This window comes from Photinus pyralis, unplaced genomic scaffold (assembly GCF_008802855.1).
Source record: "Photinus pyralis isolate 1611_PpyrPB1 unplaced genomic scaffold, Ppyr1.3 Ppyr1.4_LG1, whole genome shotgun sequence".
In the NCBI taxonomy this organism is placed as follows: Eukaryota; Metazoa; Arthropoda; class Insecta; order Coleoptera; family Lampyridae; genus Photinus; species Photinus pyralis.
In genome coordinates, this window is record NW_022170249.1 from 39,684,956 (window position 1) to 39,700,582 (window position 15,627).

At 35.8% G+C, this 15,627-nt stretch overlaps 1 protein-coding gene and 1 long non-coding RNA gene across 2 annotated transcripts in view; one reads left to right on the forward strand and one right to left on the reverse strand.

Annotated features, from left to right (window-relative positions):
- LOC116170367 overlaps positions 1 to 15,627 on the forward strand; it is a 631,383-nt gene that overhangs the window by 91,141 nt on the left and 524,615 nt on the right. The window lies entirely within an intron of this gene.
- LOC116170519 lies at positions 5,649 to 6,262 on the reverse strand. Its single transcript, XR_004145247.1, has 3 exons — positions 6,013 to 6,262; positions 5,910 to 5,958; positions 5,649 to 5,859 (listed from the first exon to the last, which is right to left on the reverse strand). It is a non-coding gene; the product is annotated as an uncharacterized LOC116170519 (long non-coding RNA).

A 15,627-nucleotide genomic window follows, 5' to 3' on the forward strand; every position in this document is an offset into this window, starting at 1 on the left:
TTGAAGCTTTGTTCAAAATTTTTAATATCTACCTTGCGTTTATTTTATATTAACAAAAGATTAATATTTTTTTTTCAACGCAAACTAGTAAAATTATAAAATTAATTAAGAACTATTTTCCTTAATTTGAGTTTTTCTCTTAAACTTGATTATATAAGTAATATATATTGTGCTTCTATCTCCAAAAAAGTGTACTCTTAATAATATGTAATTATACCTAGAAAACATGCTCCCCTTGCCCATGGAAAAGTACGCCACTGACAACAAATTTAAAGTACGTAGATTGGCAGCAATTTTTTTATAATTTGGATACTATAAAACGCTTCTTAAAACGAATGTTGTTTTGAAGATATATTCAACGTTCCAGACAAAATTTTCACCCTGTATAATTATGTGGCTGGCCACATTTGACAAATAAATGGTGGATACTATTACGTTACTTTCTTTTGTCTATCGACTTTAGGAAAAACTATTGCTTGATACTAAAACTCGACAATTTTTATAATTGCGATTGTGTAAGCCAACTATTTCTAAACAACCGGTAAACAAGGACGTCAATACAATACATTTCGTAAAATGAATAAGTTTAACGTATAAATTTGACGTTAATGATGTGTAGGCCAATACCTATGCTATTGGCGCAAATGTGTAGCTATGTCAAAAATTAAATTTGATATTAATCAAAAGTTTATGCCCGGTTACAATATTAAACTATTATTTTCGTATACGTTGGGGGCTTGGTAAAATTAATGAGTAATAAATTACGTTCTTATATTAACCTTATTACACCTCAAGGATTTCGAAGTAGGTAATTTTCACGTAAAAAGTTCGCATATATTATGTAATTTTCCAATTGGGAATAATAATGTAATTTCTTTTCGTGTGTATTGTTTATAGAAGGTCACTTACCGTATGTTACACTTAGAGGGCATCTTTAGGAATGGGAAAACTTCTGAAACTCATTTGATACATTCCAAATTGTTATAAACTATCGCTTTGGTTGGTGTACGTGGACATGTAATTCCACCTTTTCTCATTCTGTCACGCGTGGAACATACCGACAACGTAAAAAGTAGATTTTTTCACGTATACCTACTTAGTGTACAATAATTAGAGAAGGTACCTCTTTTGAAGTGAAGGACTAAGAGATGTCTATGCGTTTTCTTTTTTTAACCCTGTTCTATTTCTAAAACAACCTGGCGCCTGTACCTTGACATTTGTATGGAATGCACTTCAAACAATTTTGAATTTAGCAGCGCGTGCATTAAGAAAGCTATTTTTATCTGCGCGCAGAACTTTGGTGTTTATTTTAGTGCACTATTCATTGACAATATTGGTCCAACATCAAACGAGTGTAATAGCTAGATTAACCAATTCGTCGAAAGGTGAACGTAGTAAAAACTAAAAACGCAAAGATCAAGGAGTGTCAAGATAAGATGCTGCTAAGTTTAGCGTTGGCACTCTATGAATGTAGTAATCGACTGTTAGTAGTCATAGAGTAAATGTTTATGCTGTAGTCAGAGACTTACTATAACTAGACTGCGCTTAACGTATCTAAGGTGTTGTCGACACAGTATGCCACACACAATGCACTGCGGGGCAAAATCGCTGAGATGATTTATGCAATATAATGAAATAAGCTGTTATTTTAGATGTTCCGTTCATTAATCATTCTCGTGATTAGCTCGAATTAGTGAACAGATAAATTTCTGTTGAGAATAAACCAATAAACTTAGGTTAACTTGTGCGTATCAACATTTACTCTGTCGATAAATTTTTAAATAATATGCTGATTTTCCACGAATAAAAGTTTAAAGGGAGGATTGTTGTACGGATCAAACGATGCATTAAAAATTTGCCAAATTGCTGAAAATGTGTTCAGGTTATTCATTCAATCCATACCACACCGCGTTGTAAACAAAATGGTTATCAGCAGTCTTAGAAAAATAAATAACAGTTACAGCCCATTTGGGTTTTTGGATAGGCATTATATTGAATCAAAATCCGCTAAATAATCATATCTTACTACTTACATCTTTAGTTTTAAGAGTATATTTTCCTATACGTGTTCACCACCAAAATACACATATAAATCAAATTAGGACTAGAGTAAGGCAGTTATATACCAATTTAGTTCAAATAAAATACCAACAAATTCGATTAAAATAGTTAACAGCTATATGTTATCTTTTTTTGCTACTAAAATTTAGAATAAACATGGCTAAAGCAAGCTGCAGGACGTGCGTCTGCCCCGCGATGAACAGTTGGTTGCCTATCGTATCTTGACAACAGGCGTTTATAGTAAAATCTACGTTACGCGCGGTCTAGTTATAACAAGTCTCTGGCTGTAGTAGATATACACGAATTAAGGCATTGTAGCATTGCTACCTGTTATGCCTATGTAATGCAGTAAGACTCGAAAATAATGACAAAAACACACACATTAAATGCAATTTATTTTTAAGTTTTCAGGAAAAACAATTATATACAGGGTGATTCCTATAGTATCTGCCACCGTTTGGGAGCGTGTAGGTGGTGCGTAGGGGAGTATTTTGATATAGGACACTTGGGGTCGGAAATCTAAAATAAGGGTGCCAAAGCCAAATTTACCTTCTGGAATTTCGCGCCTGTAGGTAGGCAACCCAACCGGCCGGCGGTGCACACGGAGCGATCTCAGGCGGCGATGTGTGGTTGACACTTGATCAGAATTTTGTTTAAACCCACGAAATCCCGTCTGCAACGACGCGTATCAAGTGAATAAACACTATGGCAATAGTATAATAATAGTTGGCTACTCGGTTGGCTAGATGTAGGAAGTGCATTGAGAACAATGGTGGCCACGTTGAACACTTGTAAACGTTATTGCTTTTGACTGTCGTTTTCCCTCCTTCCCTCCCATGTCGCTTCCTCGCGCTAACTCGCTCTGCATCGCTCGGCGCGAAACGTCGGTCGGTTGGGTTGCCTACATACAGGCGTGAAATTCCAGAAGATAAATTTGGTTCTGGCGCCCTTATTTTAGATTTCCGACCCCAAGTGTCCTATATCAAATACTCCCCTAGGCACCCCCTATACGCTCCCAAACGGTGGCAGGTACTATAGGAATCACCCTGTATGGTATGAGATTGGACACGCACTTGAAACTTGAAAGATATCCATACTATCCACGGATTATATTCGCAGATTTTACCAAATTTATTTTGTTGCAGATAGTCAGACGTTATAAAAAGAAAGCAGATGGACCTACGAAAATCCATAGGCGATGTGTTAAATTTAAAATAAACGTGTAAACAAATATAGCAAACGAACTCCTGGGTATGGCTATAGCATGCGCAAAAACAAATTTTGAAATTGGCGCTATGTTTGCTTTTATGCCAAGTGCATATGTGTCAAATTTCATTTAAATACTTTCATTTAAAAAAGTGGCAATTCGGTTTATAAATGGCCGAGATGCGAAAAGGGCACTCTGACTAAAACTAAGTTTCAGATTTTAAATTCAGACATTATGTGACAGCACAGCGACTATAGTTTCGACCCTGAGGTCATTATCAAGCTTCAGTTTGAAGGAACATATAAAAGTAGTTGAAAATTACATATTAATTAGTAACATTTGGTTGATAATATGGGGAAAAATTACTTATTCGAACATGGAAACAATTACAATTACAATATTAACAAATTTAGGGCTTTTTTGCCCTCACATATTATAAACAATTGTTAAATTAAAATTGAACGAGATGGACGTAGCTGACAAGCAATACGCTATTATATTCGTTATTGCTGGCAGGCCGGCTGTCCGCGTTAGATCTCCACAACTACAATAGCTAGAGACTTCAAATTTTCACTAAAAGCTTTCTGTTATAGTGTAGATGTGCAGGCACTACTCTATTTTGAGTTAGATTACTTGTGAAATCGATAATTGAAGAAAATAATTTCGATATGGGTTTCGGAGGTGCTATAATTAATTTTACCGTTAGATAGCGCTACCAGTATAAAAACTTATTATTTACTTTGTGATTTGTTTTACAAAATGAAGACGTACCGTCAATTGAAATTAAATTAATTAAAAATTAATTATTTAACGCAGCCAAAATTACTCGTGAGATCCATCATTTCAAACTTCGCTAATAAAATACTGACCTGCATTACCAAAAATGCGCTTTAATCATGCATATGCTGATTTACAACTTGTTTTTACTTTAACAGACTTCAATGTAATTTGGACGGTATACCTTAAACGATTAAAAATTCTAATCAATTTTTTATTCATTCATTATTAAGAATTGCTTTGTTTTGGGTTCCTTCTATTGTTTTGTGCATCTTTTTCTTAACACAACACTCAACGCATTTTCCCTCTGCGATCTTGACGCACTTTCCGCCAAGCATGCGAAAATTGTTTAACGATCTTTGAAAAAGTGCCCAAAGCCCCAAATCGTGAAATTCGCATTGCTGTTGTTGCATCCTTTTCGTGTGAATAAGGTCTTTCGAATACCATAATAAAAATTTTAGGTTGCTTTTTGGAAAAAAAAAGTTCGATGCCGCTCCAAAATTTTATAGATTTACAGGTCCTCGTGAACTATTAGCCCCGGTTCCTACCTCCCGAGTGACTCTTTTTAGGATTACGCTTTCCGTCCCTATTATGTTTAGCCGCGGGAGCGACTGTGAGCCGAAGCCAGATCGTAGATCTGGTCTACTTGGACCTGATATCCTGATTTTGGTCCACTAACTTCTGGCGGGCATTCCGCATGACAACTACTGCTTTAGACTCCATTGGAATCACCTTCGACTGTAGAGGCTGCTCTGTCAGGAATGACTCTATGATCTCATTGTGCTATGCCGCCCCGTTATGGTCGCTTGGTTGTATGGTGTAGTCTGTATTCCCCGGTGCCGGAACCTCCTCCGGACTTGTTCAGGTGATGGGCGTGTCCGTGTGGCTTCTGAGTCAGTCCACCAGGCCCTGGCCTACTCCGTATGCGCTCTTCTCCTCCTCAGGGATGCAAGCAGTCCCTGCTTTAATACTACGTATGAAGGATTGGACTACTTAAGGGATTGTTCACCTGCGATAAATCACTATTCGCCATAATCAAAAAGATTAGATGGTAAAAGTAATGACCAACGTCCTTTGCCACAGAAAGGGTGTTTTGTTGTCCGTTCTTTTGACATGGCACACCATTGTTGTTTTGACTTGAGCAAAACTGAATGCTGCTTATAAAGCAGAAAAAATTCAATCAAAAGTAACGGTATCGGTTACTGACCTCATATTGTGAAATTGATGACAAATTTCTTAAGAAAAATGCAATGGGGGGTTCCTTCCAATCCATTACAGTTCGGATTTATCACCCTACAGTTTCCTTCCGTTTGGACCATACATCAAGACGATGACATTGTGCAGTTTATAAGTGAGTGGACCACATCAACGATGATAAAGGTGCGATATGCATAAAGAGTCGAGAAGTAAGTAACGATGCCTACAGCAATTATACAAAAAGGTGCAGCAATTCCAATTCGTATTATCCCTCGAAACGCTGACTGTGAATCTTAAGTTTAAGGCAAAAAATTCTATTGGATTAGCAAAAATCTCGATATTACCATCGGCAGAAAAGAAGTGAAAAATAAATGTCTTGTGATAGTTTCAATGGAACGTTGTTTTTATCTATCTCATTCTATAGACAAGCATCAATTTAAAGAATCACATGGTCCTTTTAAACTTCGTATTTTATTTTCGTCTTCAACAGAATGAGTACAAAACGTGTACTGTATCGTAAATTTCGTTATTGATCCTTTAAATTTGTATTCTGTCTAAATTCTTTCATTCAATATCTATAAATATTTGTCCTTTGACTTTAAGCCACATAATGTGAGCTAAAATTAAGTTATAAATTCCACATGTTTCCGATAAAGAAATCCATTACCACTTTATACGAGCGTCACGTCTACGTCAGTTTTCTTCTAAGCGCCTAACTGTAATTTGTAATTGTATCAATAATTCATGGAATAATTTCATCACGTTCTTACATTGTGTGCGATGAGTAGAATTTAAATGCTTTATTAATAGTCTCATCAATCAGGTCGCTGATTGAGTTGAACCGTGAAGGGAGGCTGCTGGAAATAATAAAACACGTATTAAAAATTTTCCAAAAGTTCAATGATTTGTGATAACAGGCTATTGCCAGGAACACTCACGCTACCAAATGTTCTAGATTATCCTCAAGTCAGTCAACTAGTTAAGTTTATAAAATCAAGTCATAAACAATGATAATTTTGACATGCTATCAGTTGTTTACTGAAAATTTCGTAGGTAGTAATCATAATATAGACGTCCCCCACCTCGTAGTTCTCGGGATGTTATTAATTCGACAAAAGGTTTATTCAGTAAAATTCAGCCTTTGCCTTGTAGCAGATATGTATCATCAGATGACCGAAAACCGTCTTCTTCTACGTGACAAGATACAAAATTATTTACAGCTAAAAATAATGGCATGGGTTACTATAATAACCCTTTGATATTTGTTATTATAATTTTGTTCTGATGATTTAAACAAGGTGACTTTGTTTATATTTTTGCCATTTTGCATTAATGGACTTGTTGCTGTAACAAACTTCTCGACTAACACTTCTCGTATAATGCCTCAAAACGCGAAATACTCCTCACCGATTGGTCCTAATGATAACCTTGACAACGAACTGATTTCCAACCCAAGCAGCATTTGGACGTCCAACCAACGTTGTACAACGTTGGGGGCGCTACCTGACGTCGGTGCCCGACTTTGGTACGACGTCGTGCCGACCCACATATGCACCAATTTGGTGAATAAAATTTGGGTTGGAACGACGTTGTGATCCGACTTAGGCGTTGGTACTGCTGACCTAATCTGCACTAAAGCTTACGTCGCTGTAAGGTAATTTTACTGTCCCAAATTGGAGTTGACGTCGGATTAGGGTAATTTTATCCCACAGAAAACGACTCCAGTCGTTTCAACCTTCACCACATTTACGTCGGCGAAGTTCCGTTGACCTGAATCTGGTCGCATTAGGGCAATTTAGTTGGACAAAACCAACTATGGCATTGCAGGCAAGATTTATCAACCTTCATTTTGTGAACGCCATGATTATACCTACTAAAAATCTTTATGACTTGAAATATGAAATACAATAATTTAAAACTCCGCGTGACTTGAAAATTGAAACGAAAGAAATTTTATTGATGAATGTTTCCATGATAGTTCGAAAAACATAGTTACCCCTGAAAAGTAATTAAGTCTATTAAAAGTTATTAATTTATTTTTCATAATTTTAAATTTTTTAAAAAACAGTTATTCTCCAAAAATATGCTTGCAAAAACGTTGCCCAATGCCCATGTATTTGTATGAATAAATAAATCGTTTTATTTACATTTGGCGTTACAGAAATCGTATATATTAATATAGCATTATTTTGATGATATCATGGCCGCCCGGCGCCCATTTAATGTAGGAAATATGGTGAAGTCCTAGGCGAAGTCGGCATTTATTAGCTAATCCAACTTAAGACTGAATTAGTTGGTTGCCGACGTAGAACCAACGTCCCCCGATTTACCAAAACTCTACCAGACTAATTTAGTCGGACACCGACGTCACCCCGACGACGGTAACTAACCAAGACTGAATTGGTTGGTTGCCGACGTAGAACCTACGTCTCCCGATGTACCAAAACTGTACCAAAACTAATTTAGTCGGATGCCGACGTCAAACCGACGACGGTACCTGACCGAAACATATCTAGGCCTACTTTAGAGGTCGAACCGACGTTAGTCCGTCTACACATCATAACCTTTACCTCTAAATCAATACCCAACAAGCAATTGTAACTATTCCGACGGCGACGTCACGATTGGTAAGAATTAATTTAATCGGTAGCCGTAAAAATGTTACTTGAGAATGACAGCCTGCCCCCCCCCCCCCTGAACACTTTAGGAGCCTAATACTTTTTAATTTGTACATTAGAGAGATTTTTTATCCTTTTGAGTATGCTATCCTTTTTGTTCTATTCCAAATCCAGTTTTCACTTGTTCCGTTATTCTTCAAACATTTTTTAACTATGATTTGTCTTACATTTACGTTTCTATTACGTTTTCTATTTTCCTTTGATTTCATTGTAGTGGGCGAGTTTTTTTTCTTCAAATATTAAGCATAGGTATATCAGAAAGTAGGGGAAATAGGGAGACTATTAAATACGGAAATAATTGCATTCTTTCGGTGGCCTATAGGACAATTCGCGACCATCCGCGTAATTCGCACCCTAAAATTCACGTCCGGCTAATTCGGTTCCGGATGATTTACACTGCAAAAATTGAGCTTTCATCGATTGCTCTAAGCGAGCTAATTAACAGTAAAACGAAAATTCGGCGGTGATTATTCGGCGGAAAAGCTGCGTTGAAATCAGGAGAAATTAAGAAGAGCGGGTTCCAGGAGTTGATTAAGTCTCGGCGATACGCTCAATCGAAAACGCGGAAAGAAGAGAATTTTTTAACGTGGTGACCGAAAAAACGCAGGAGGAAAAAGTTAATTACAAAAATTACCGCGAAAAATATGTGTCGCACCTGCCAAATTACGAACTCTTACGCAAATCGGAGAAGACACCCCATTTGCGTCTAGTTTTTCCGTTCATTTTAGGAGAGTGATTTTCTGTTGTTATAAATAACAGAAAACGGTGGTATTACGTGCACAGATAAATAAACTAAAATTTCCTGCCGTAATAATTGGACTTCTTCAAATATAAAACTAAGTATTGTTCAACCGCCATAGTACAAATTTCCTTGCAAATAATATCCGATTTGTTTGCATTAATGTTGATTTAGGGTAAAAATTTGTATACAAGTCTGACCAAGAGAAAATCACAGCTATGGTGAGAAACAACCACTGTCTTTGTGTTGACGGTTCTAAAAACTGTCGCGATGGAGCATAAGAGAGGTACTATCCGCTATAATACCTTCGCATTTATAAAACAGCGTGAACGAGTGGTTTGCGGTGAGTGAAAATCTGGTGGGAGAGCCGCATTCTTATTCACACCATAGAAGACAATCTAAGCAGGTCGACTACTGCATTTTTTCGACCGCGTATTGAATTCGTAGCGAACATTTTTAAATTGTGTAGCACTAATTTGTAGTTTTTCATCAAATTTCAACTGAAAACTGTGCCACAAATTCAACAAAATTTATTTCTGGGCCCATTTTAAATTCGTTACGAGTTACCACGAAAGCGTTGGGGTCTAAGGTACAAAATATTTCTTTGCGTTATTTTTTTGGAGTGGCTAGTTACGTTGTAAAACCGGTTTATTAATCAAAGTTGTGCACCTAATTTGTTTATACAAGGTGTTGTTTTATCGCCGCTTTGGCGATAACGCATAAGAATTCAAACACGAAAAAAAAGAATAATTTAATAATTCACATATAAGACCAACTGATACACCCTGGCAGTTACAAGCTAACAATATATAATTCTATGTATAAATACAATTGTACAGTATACAGTGCGCATGGCTTCGTAAAATCTCTTTCTCTCTGCCGAAAACTGCCTTTTACCCGAAGCAGCGGTTATAAACGCAATTTTCCCCAAGGTCCCACTGTATTATCTAAACCAGTCCACGAATGCGACAAACCAACTTAGAACATACGAGGGGCATACAAAAATGTACACAGAACAAACGTGATACGTTACAGTGTTAATAACATTACAAATAAAACGGCAACCGGTGAAAAGGTTAAAGACAATTAATTCGCACTTCTGTGGGCTGCGAAATCCCTTAGTTATAAGGGTAATTTTTTGAACATTTCTATACCGCGGAACATTGGTAACTATTCGAATGAGTAAACCCAATTCGAACTCATAAATTGTAAGAAACCTGAAGCACGGGTTTATTCCGGATTGAAATTCGGCAACCATCTTTCGAGATTCACTTTGAACAAGTATTCAAATTTTTTCTTGGCGATACAAAATTCAGATTGTGTTGTAAAAAAGGCGTTCCAACCCGATACTACCTTTCCAAAGGAGAAAATCAGTTTTTAATGGGAGAATATTTCAACTCATCAATAAATTTGATTAATGACATTTTTTTATTGTATCAAAATAGGATTCGACCGCTTCGTATAAAAAAATGTGCATTAAAGTAATTTTAACGTTCCTGAAGATGTCGAATTACGGCTATTTATCCCGTGCATGACCCAATTTGTTGATTCTTTTATAAACGTGAACCAAAACCAAAGATATTGGTAAAGTTTTTCTCATTAATTGTGAAATTGAATTTTAAGTTCAGTATTCTTTTGTGTGGGTTAAATTTTATTTAGCACCAAGAGGCGTGTAAATTTATTCATCAAACATACTGCATCTCTAATATTAATTTTTCTTTAATAATAAATATTTTTGTGAACCTTTCTTGCGCGTATTTATTACTAAAACCTAGTTACTTTTAGTTCAATGCTTATAATATAAGGAAACAGATATCAAAATGCGGTTGTCACTAGTATTTTCACTTTTTCATCTTATTTGATATCATATAATAATTATATCGTTTCACTTGAAATTTTCAAGAAAACTTTTTTAGTTTTGGCACTAGGATGACTGTTAGTTTGAGGAGAGTGCAAAGCTTAAATACTTGTTCCCTAATCTAATTTAAAAAGGAATTCTACCTACAGGAACAGTTGCTCAACTAAATGTCCCATGACATTACCACTAGCTTTCATAATTTACTCGTAGGTACCAAATTAAGTGAAGATATTTTATAGGAGTCAGTAGGTAATTAATTAACTTAAAAAGACTGTGCGTGATAAACATGCTTAGAATTTGGCGAATATCATCTATTCTTGAAAATTCACAGAGAATTGAAGCGAAATAAAACAGCAGGTGAGGTCTTTCCATCATTATCAAATTTATTCTCCGCTTCACTCCTATTATTATATTTAGCAATTTCCTAAAGCGCGTTTCCTTGTCAACAGAAGTAAAGCGAAACTTTTAGCGAGGAAGGGTGCTCTCGTCGTATTTCTTACTTCATGACGGATAGTTCGATTGAAAGATGATCTACTTAATCACTGTTAGGCACACTGAATAAAGCTTCAAAAGCTCGTCGATCCATTCATTTGCGTTAAGACTTCGACTATTTTTATTTCACTATCAATTCCGACAATTTATTCGTAAACTCATCATTTTTTTTCCTCTCTCGTCAATGCCCTTATTACTATATTCCTACGCACCAATTTGTTGGTTGACGCACATAGATACGTCAGTAAATAATTTCCATTCCAACATTGCAATAATAATTACACTTAACTGTCATTTGATTTAAGCAATTTAAAATTGTTCCTCTAGTTATACATAGTTTATATGGTACCTTACTAGGAAAACTTTCGCTTATATTTAGCGGCCCAATTATCTGCACGGTAGTGAGCGTAATTAGGTAGGAATAATGTCTAATTTAAACTTCAAATGTAAACAAGACACACGTCTTAAAAATAGTGAAACTTAAAATATGCGTGTGCGTCAATGATTCCGCATACAATAATTCTTTCAATTTTTCATGTTGTTTTTAACGCTAATTGCGGTGAATTATGATAAAAATAAAAACGATGACAAAAATGTAGCATTTTGATTACTAAAGCTAGTACTTACTAATTTAGATATTCGAAATGTAGGCAGATAAGTCCGAAAGCAGGTCAGTAGTCGGTTTCAAATTTTCAAGATCTTTAAAAAGCTTTTATAATTAGTATACATTAAACAGTTCAGTACGTTGAACTACTTAATAAAATTGCCACGCTACGGACATCAAATAAGTAGGTAGGTATACGTAATACGTGCAGTGGGCTTTATTTCGTACTAAAAATAGTCGTTGTTATCCATTCACAATGGTCAATGGTCTGTAAACCCCATATTCCTTCCCATTTACCACCTGTAACGGCTCGCAGGGTATGCTAAATGATTCTCTTTTTGAGCACTTGAAAATTGTTCAGCACGACATATCCAGGCAGAAAATTTGCAGAACAGAATAATGCATTTAGCAAACTCATAGGTGGGCTAAGTTTAATCCAACTTTGTCAAGCTACCAAGTTCTCAACCTGTTTTGTATTAATTTCTTTGCCATACTGGTTAGTGGTTTCTTCTAAACTTAACTATTCCGCGCGGTAGCATCTGTTGAGACCCAGCACTTTCCTTTTATTGTGTTGACTTTCCATGCATCGCTTCGCCTTTTATTGAGCGAAGTACCTAATCGATGTAGCAATTTTGGACATGGGTGTTCATTTTGCGGTTATAAGAAGTACATACCGTTAAATTTCACAAAAATTAGTCCTCAAATAAGAAATTTACTTTTGCACATGCGCGAAAGCAGCAGTAAAATCGGTCCAGAAATAAAAAAATTTACCTCTGCGCAATCACGCGGCCGCTATTTTTCACAAGTTTAATAAACATTTACCTTTATTAAAAAGTGCTACTGCGAAAATTTCAGTAAAATAGGTCGAATAATAATAAATTTGCTTCCGCGCATTTGCTCATGCGCAGATTTTCACAAGTTTAATATAATCGTTGCCTTTAGTAAAAGGTGCCCCTGTTTAAGTTTCAGTAAGATCGTTTAAAAAATTAGAAATTTACCTCTGCGCATTTGGTGTGCGGATGCGCGCTCCCAGTTTTTGAGATGTATCCATTGATTTGTTCTCCTCAGTGAATGATATAGACTTTTTTCACGATCCCCTAAATGCAATAATAAATCAAATTAGATCTTAAGTCCTAATGTTTGTTCAGAGCCCCAGTGCCATGTAATTGGAATTTTTATTCTGTACGGTGTCTGGTTAAACAAATAAATAAATAAATCAGCGTATTTCGTCATTTAAAAGGTCCTATTCACATGCGAACATGCACGGCGGACATATCTTTTATTTATTTATTTAATTATTTATTTATTTATTTATTTAATTATTTACTTATTTATTTATTTATTTGACGAATTTGTCTAACAACGAAACAAGGTAACTAACTCTGCCACCAACTTAAACATAGACGCGCGTGTCTTCTTAAACTTCAAAATATAACAAACACAGCAACTTGACCTCGCAATTGGCAAAAAGCGTCTTCAAAGGATCTCAACTCGGCCTCGAAACTTGCAAAAAAGCCACGAACTTACGCCGATTCCAGCATTTAAACGGACTTCCCTCCTTGGATAGCGCTGAATGCTTTTTATCCAATTAGCGCCCTTGGTAACCCGATAAACCATCAACAACTTGCGACAGGATGCGTGTTTTTGTCACGTACGCGAATTATCTTATATAAACTATTACATTTCTACGAAAACAAACAGTTTTTTTTCCGATTAAAAAACCACCTTATCTCTAGACAATTACATTAATCTTTTCTAAAATAAACGAAATACCCAATAAATCAAGTCGGAGCTGTGACAATGCATTAAGTTTAGAAAATATCTGCTAATGTGCACCAAACCTTCAGCGTTGGACCAGGAATAGCACCTGTTTGATCAACGACTTCCCAGTTCAGTAAGAATGGCATATTTCAAATCTTGATGAGGCACTCTTGGTTGTCGTGGTATCTATAATTATAATGACACACTGGGACTAAGTTATATGCAATCGCAAGTGCAAATCATTCAAGGAGTAATTAAAGAAATTACTATATTACAAGAACGTTTTATTTAAACGGTAAATAACTTTAAAAACCTTTACTTACTTAAACTACTCTACCCATTTGCAAATATTCAAATGGTTCAAATTTTCCCGTACACAGAACACTCTTGAACAACTTCAGAAATCAGAGGCCTTAAGAATCTTACCAGCTGCTCGTGGTTCTTCCGCAGTGCAAATCTCAATCTTATGCCATCTTATTAAATAAGGAAAGTAGCAATTCAATGAATCATCTTTAAGTTTTTGTTCACGAAGGTTTACCAGAAAATATCCTCGAAACAATTTAAAAAATTCTGGAATGCCCATAAATTGAACGCTTGACAACCGCCCCTTTTCACCTATTATAGATTAATAGTTTCAAACGGTGAAGCAGAAAGGTTTGGTGTACTTTTAAAAACGCAATGTTACAAATTTTTTGGGGGGGAGAAGGTAATCAATCTTATTAAATGAAATGTTATTAGCTTATCGTTCGACACCTAATCAAGAATAGGAAAACTCTTACGATGACTCTTAGAACGTGTTCAAAGTGCGGATCCCAAATTAATACCAGTATTAGTGTCGGATTAGTCTTCGGTTGCACCATTTCGTTCTGTGGAATTTTCCACGCCTCATCCCTGTACTCCAAAACCAGAACAGAGGAGATCTGAGACGTTCAACGCGTCATCGTCGACCTGCAGTACGGAGCTCTCTTGGAGAGCTAACTTGGAGGAATGTTAGGAGATATACTGGGAACCGTAACTAGAGAAACCAACACAATAATAGCTGGCAGTTGAGAGTTTAACAAGTAATAATGTCATTATAATATTATGTGTTTTCCTGTTAATAAAAATATATAAATGAGCATAACACGGACAGTTGGTCACAATTTGCTTATTATAGAGATTTAAAATTTTTGTGCATGTTTTGGGATTATTGATATTCAGGCGAGATACTTTTCTCCTTTACTTTTAAAAACGGAAGATAACGAGCTTAATTAATTTTTATACAATATTCTTTTACAATTGGATTTCCTTAATTATAAGCAGAAGTATCGTCTATTTGAAACACTAATAGCATCTATGCTGTGCAATTATCTAACAGAATGGTTGGCTAATGACGCAGAAAAGGAAATATCTTATTAGATGAATCGTATATTATAGTCAACAACAGTTCTCCATTACTTATTATCCTTAAATTATATTATTCTATTTTTCAGAATTATTTTATACCTACTTATATTCGTACTGCTTGGGATCACACGATTCATCCTTTTTAGCGCATTTCCACAAAAATAAAAAAAAATGCGCTATTGTGGCCACTTTGTCCGTCCGTCCGTCCGTCCGTCCGGCTGTCCGTCCGTCCGCTCGTTTTGCGACGCTACTAGTTCTTTATCTTAAGAGCTATTGTTCTACTTTTTTCGCTATTTGGTTCGTTATGGTGTCGAGTCTTGTACCAAGGAAGGATTTTTTTCTGTACCGCTTACAAAAAAAGTTATTGTAAAAAAAACAAAAAACCGTTTTTTACATGTTCCATAATTTTACACTTTTGCCGTTTATTAACGATCCTAGAGATCTTTTATAATTTTGCATTGCTATCTGTCGCCTGCCGGTTGGTCTCTCCGTCTGTTCCTTTGTCTGTCTGTCCATCTATCTGTCCGTGTGAACGATAATTTTGTTTAGAAATGTTCGATCGCTTTTACATCTCCGTTAGTTATGAACTGAATTGCATGAAATTCAATATGGGCATAGCTTTAGCCATATAATACGCAATGCCAAAAGTTGAATCGAATCGATTTAAAATTCACAGTGCCCTTTTCGCATCTCGACCATTTATAAACCGAATTGCAAAATTTTTTACTTATAAAAGCATTTGAATGAAATTTGATAAATAGGCACTTGGAATAAAGGAAAATCAACTGCCAATTTCAAAATTTGGTTTTGCGCATGCGCAGTGCCAACTTTTTTTATTTATGGAAGAATTTAAATGAAATGTGATAC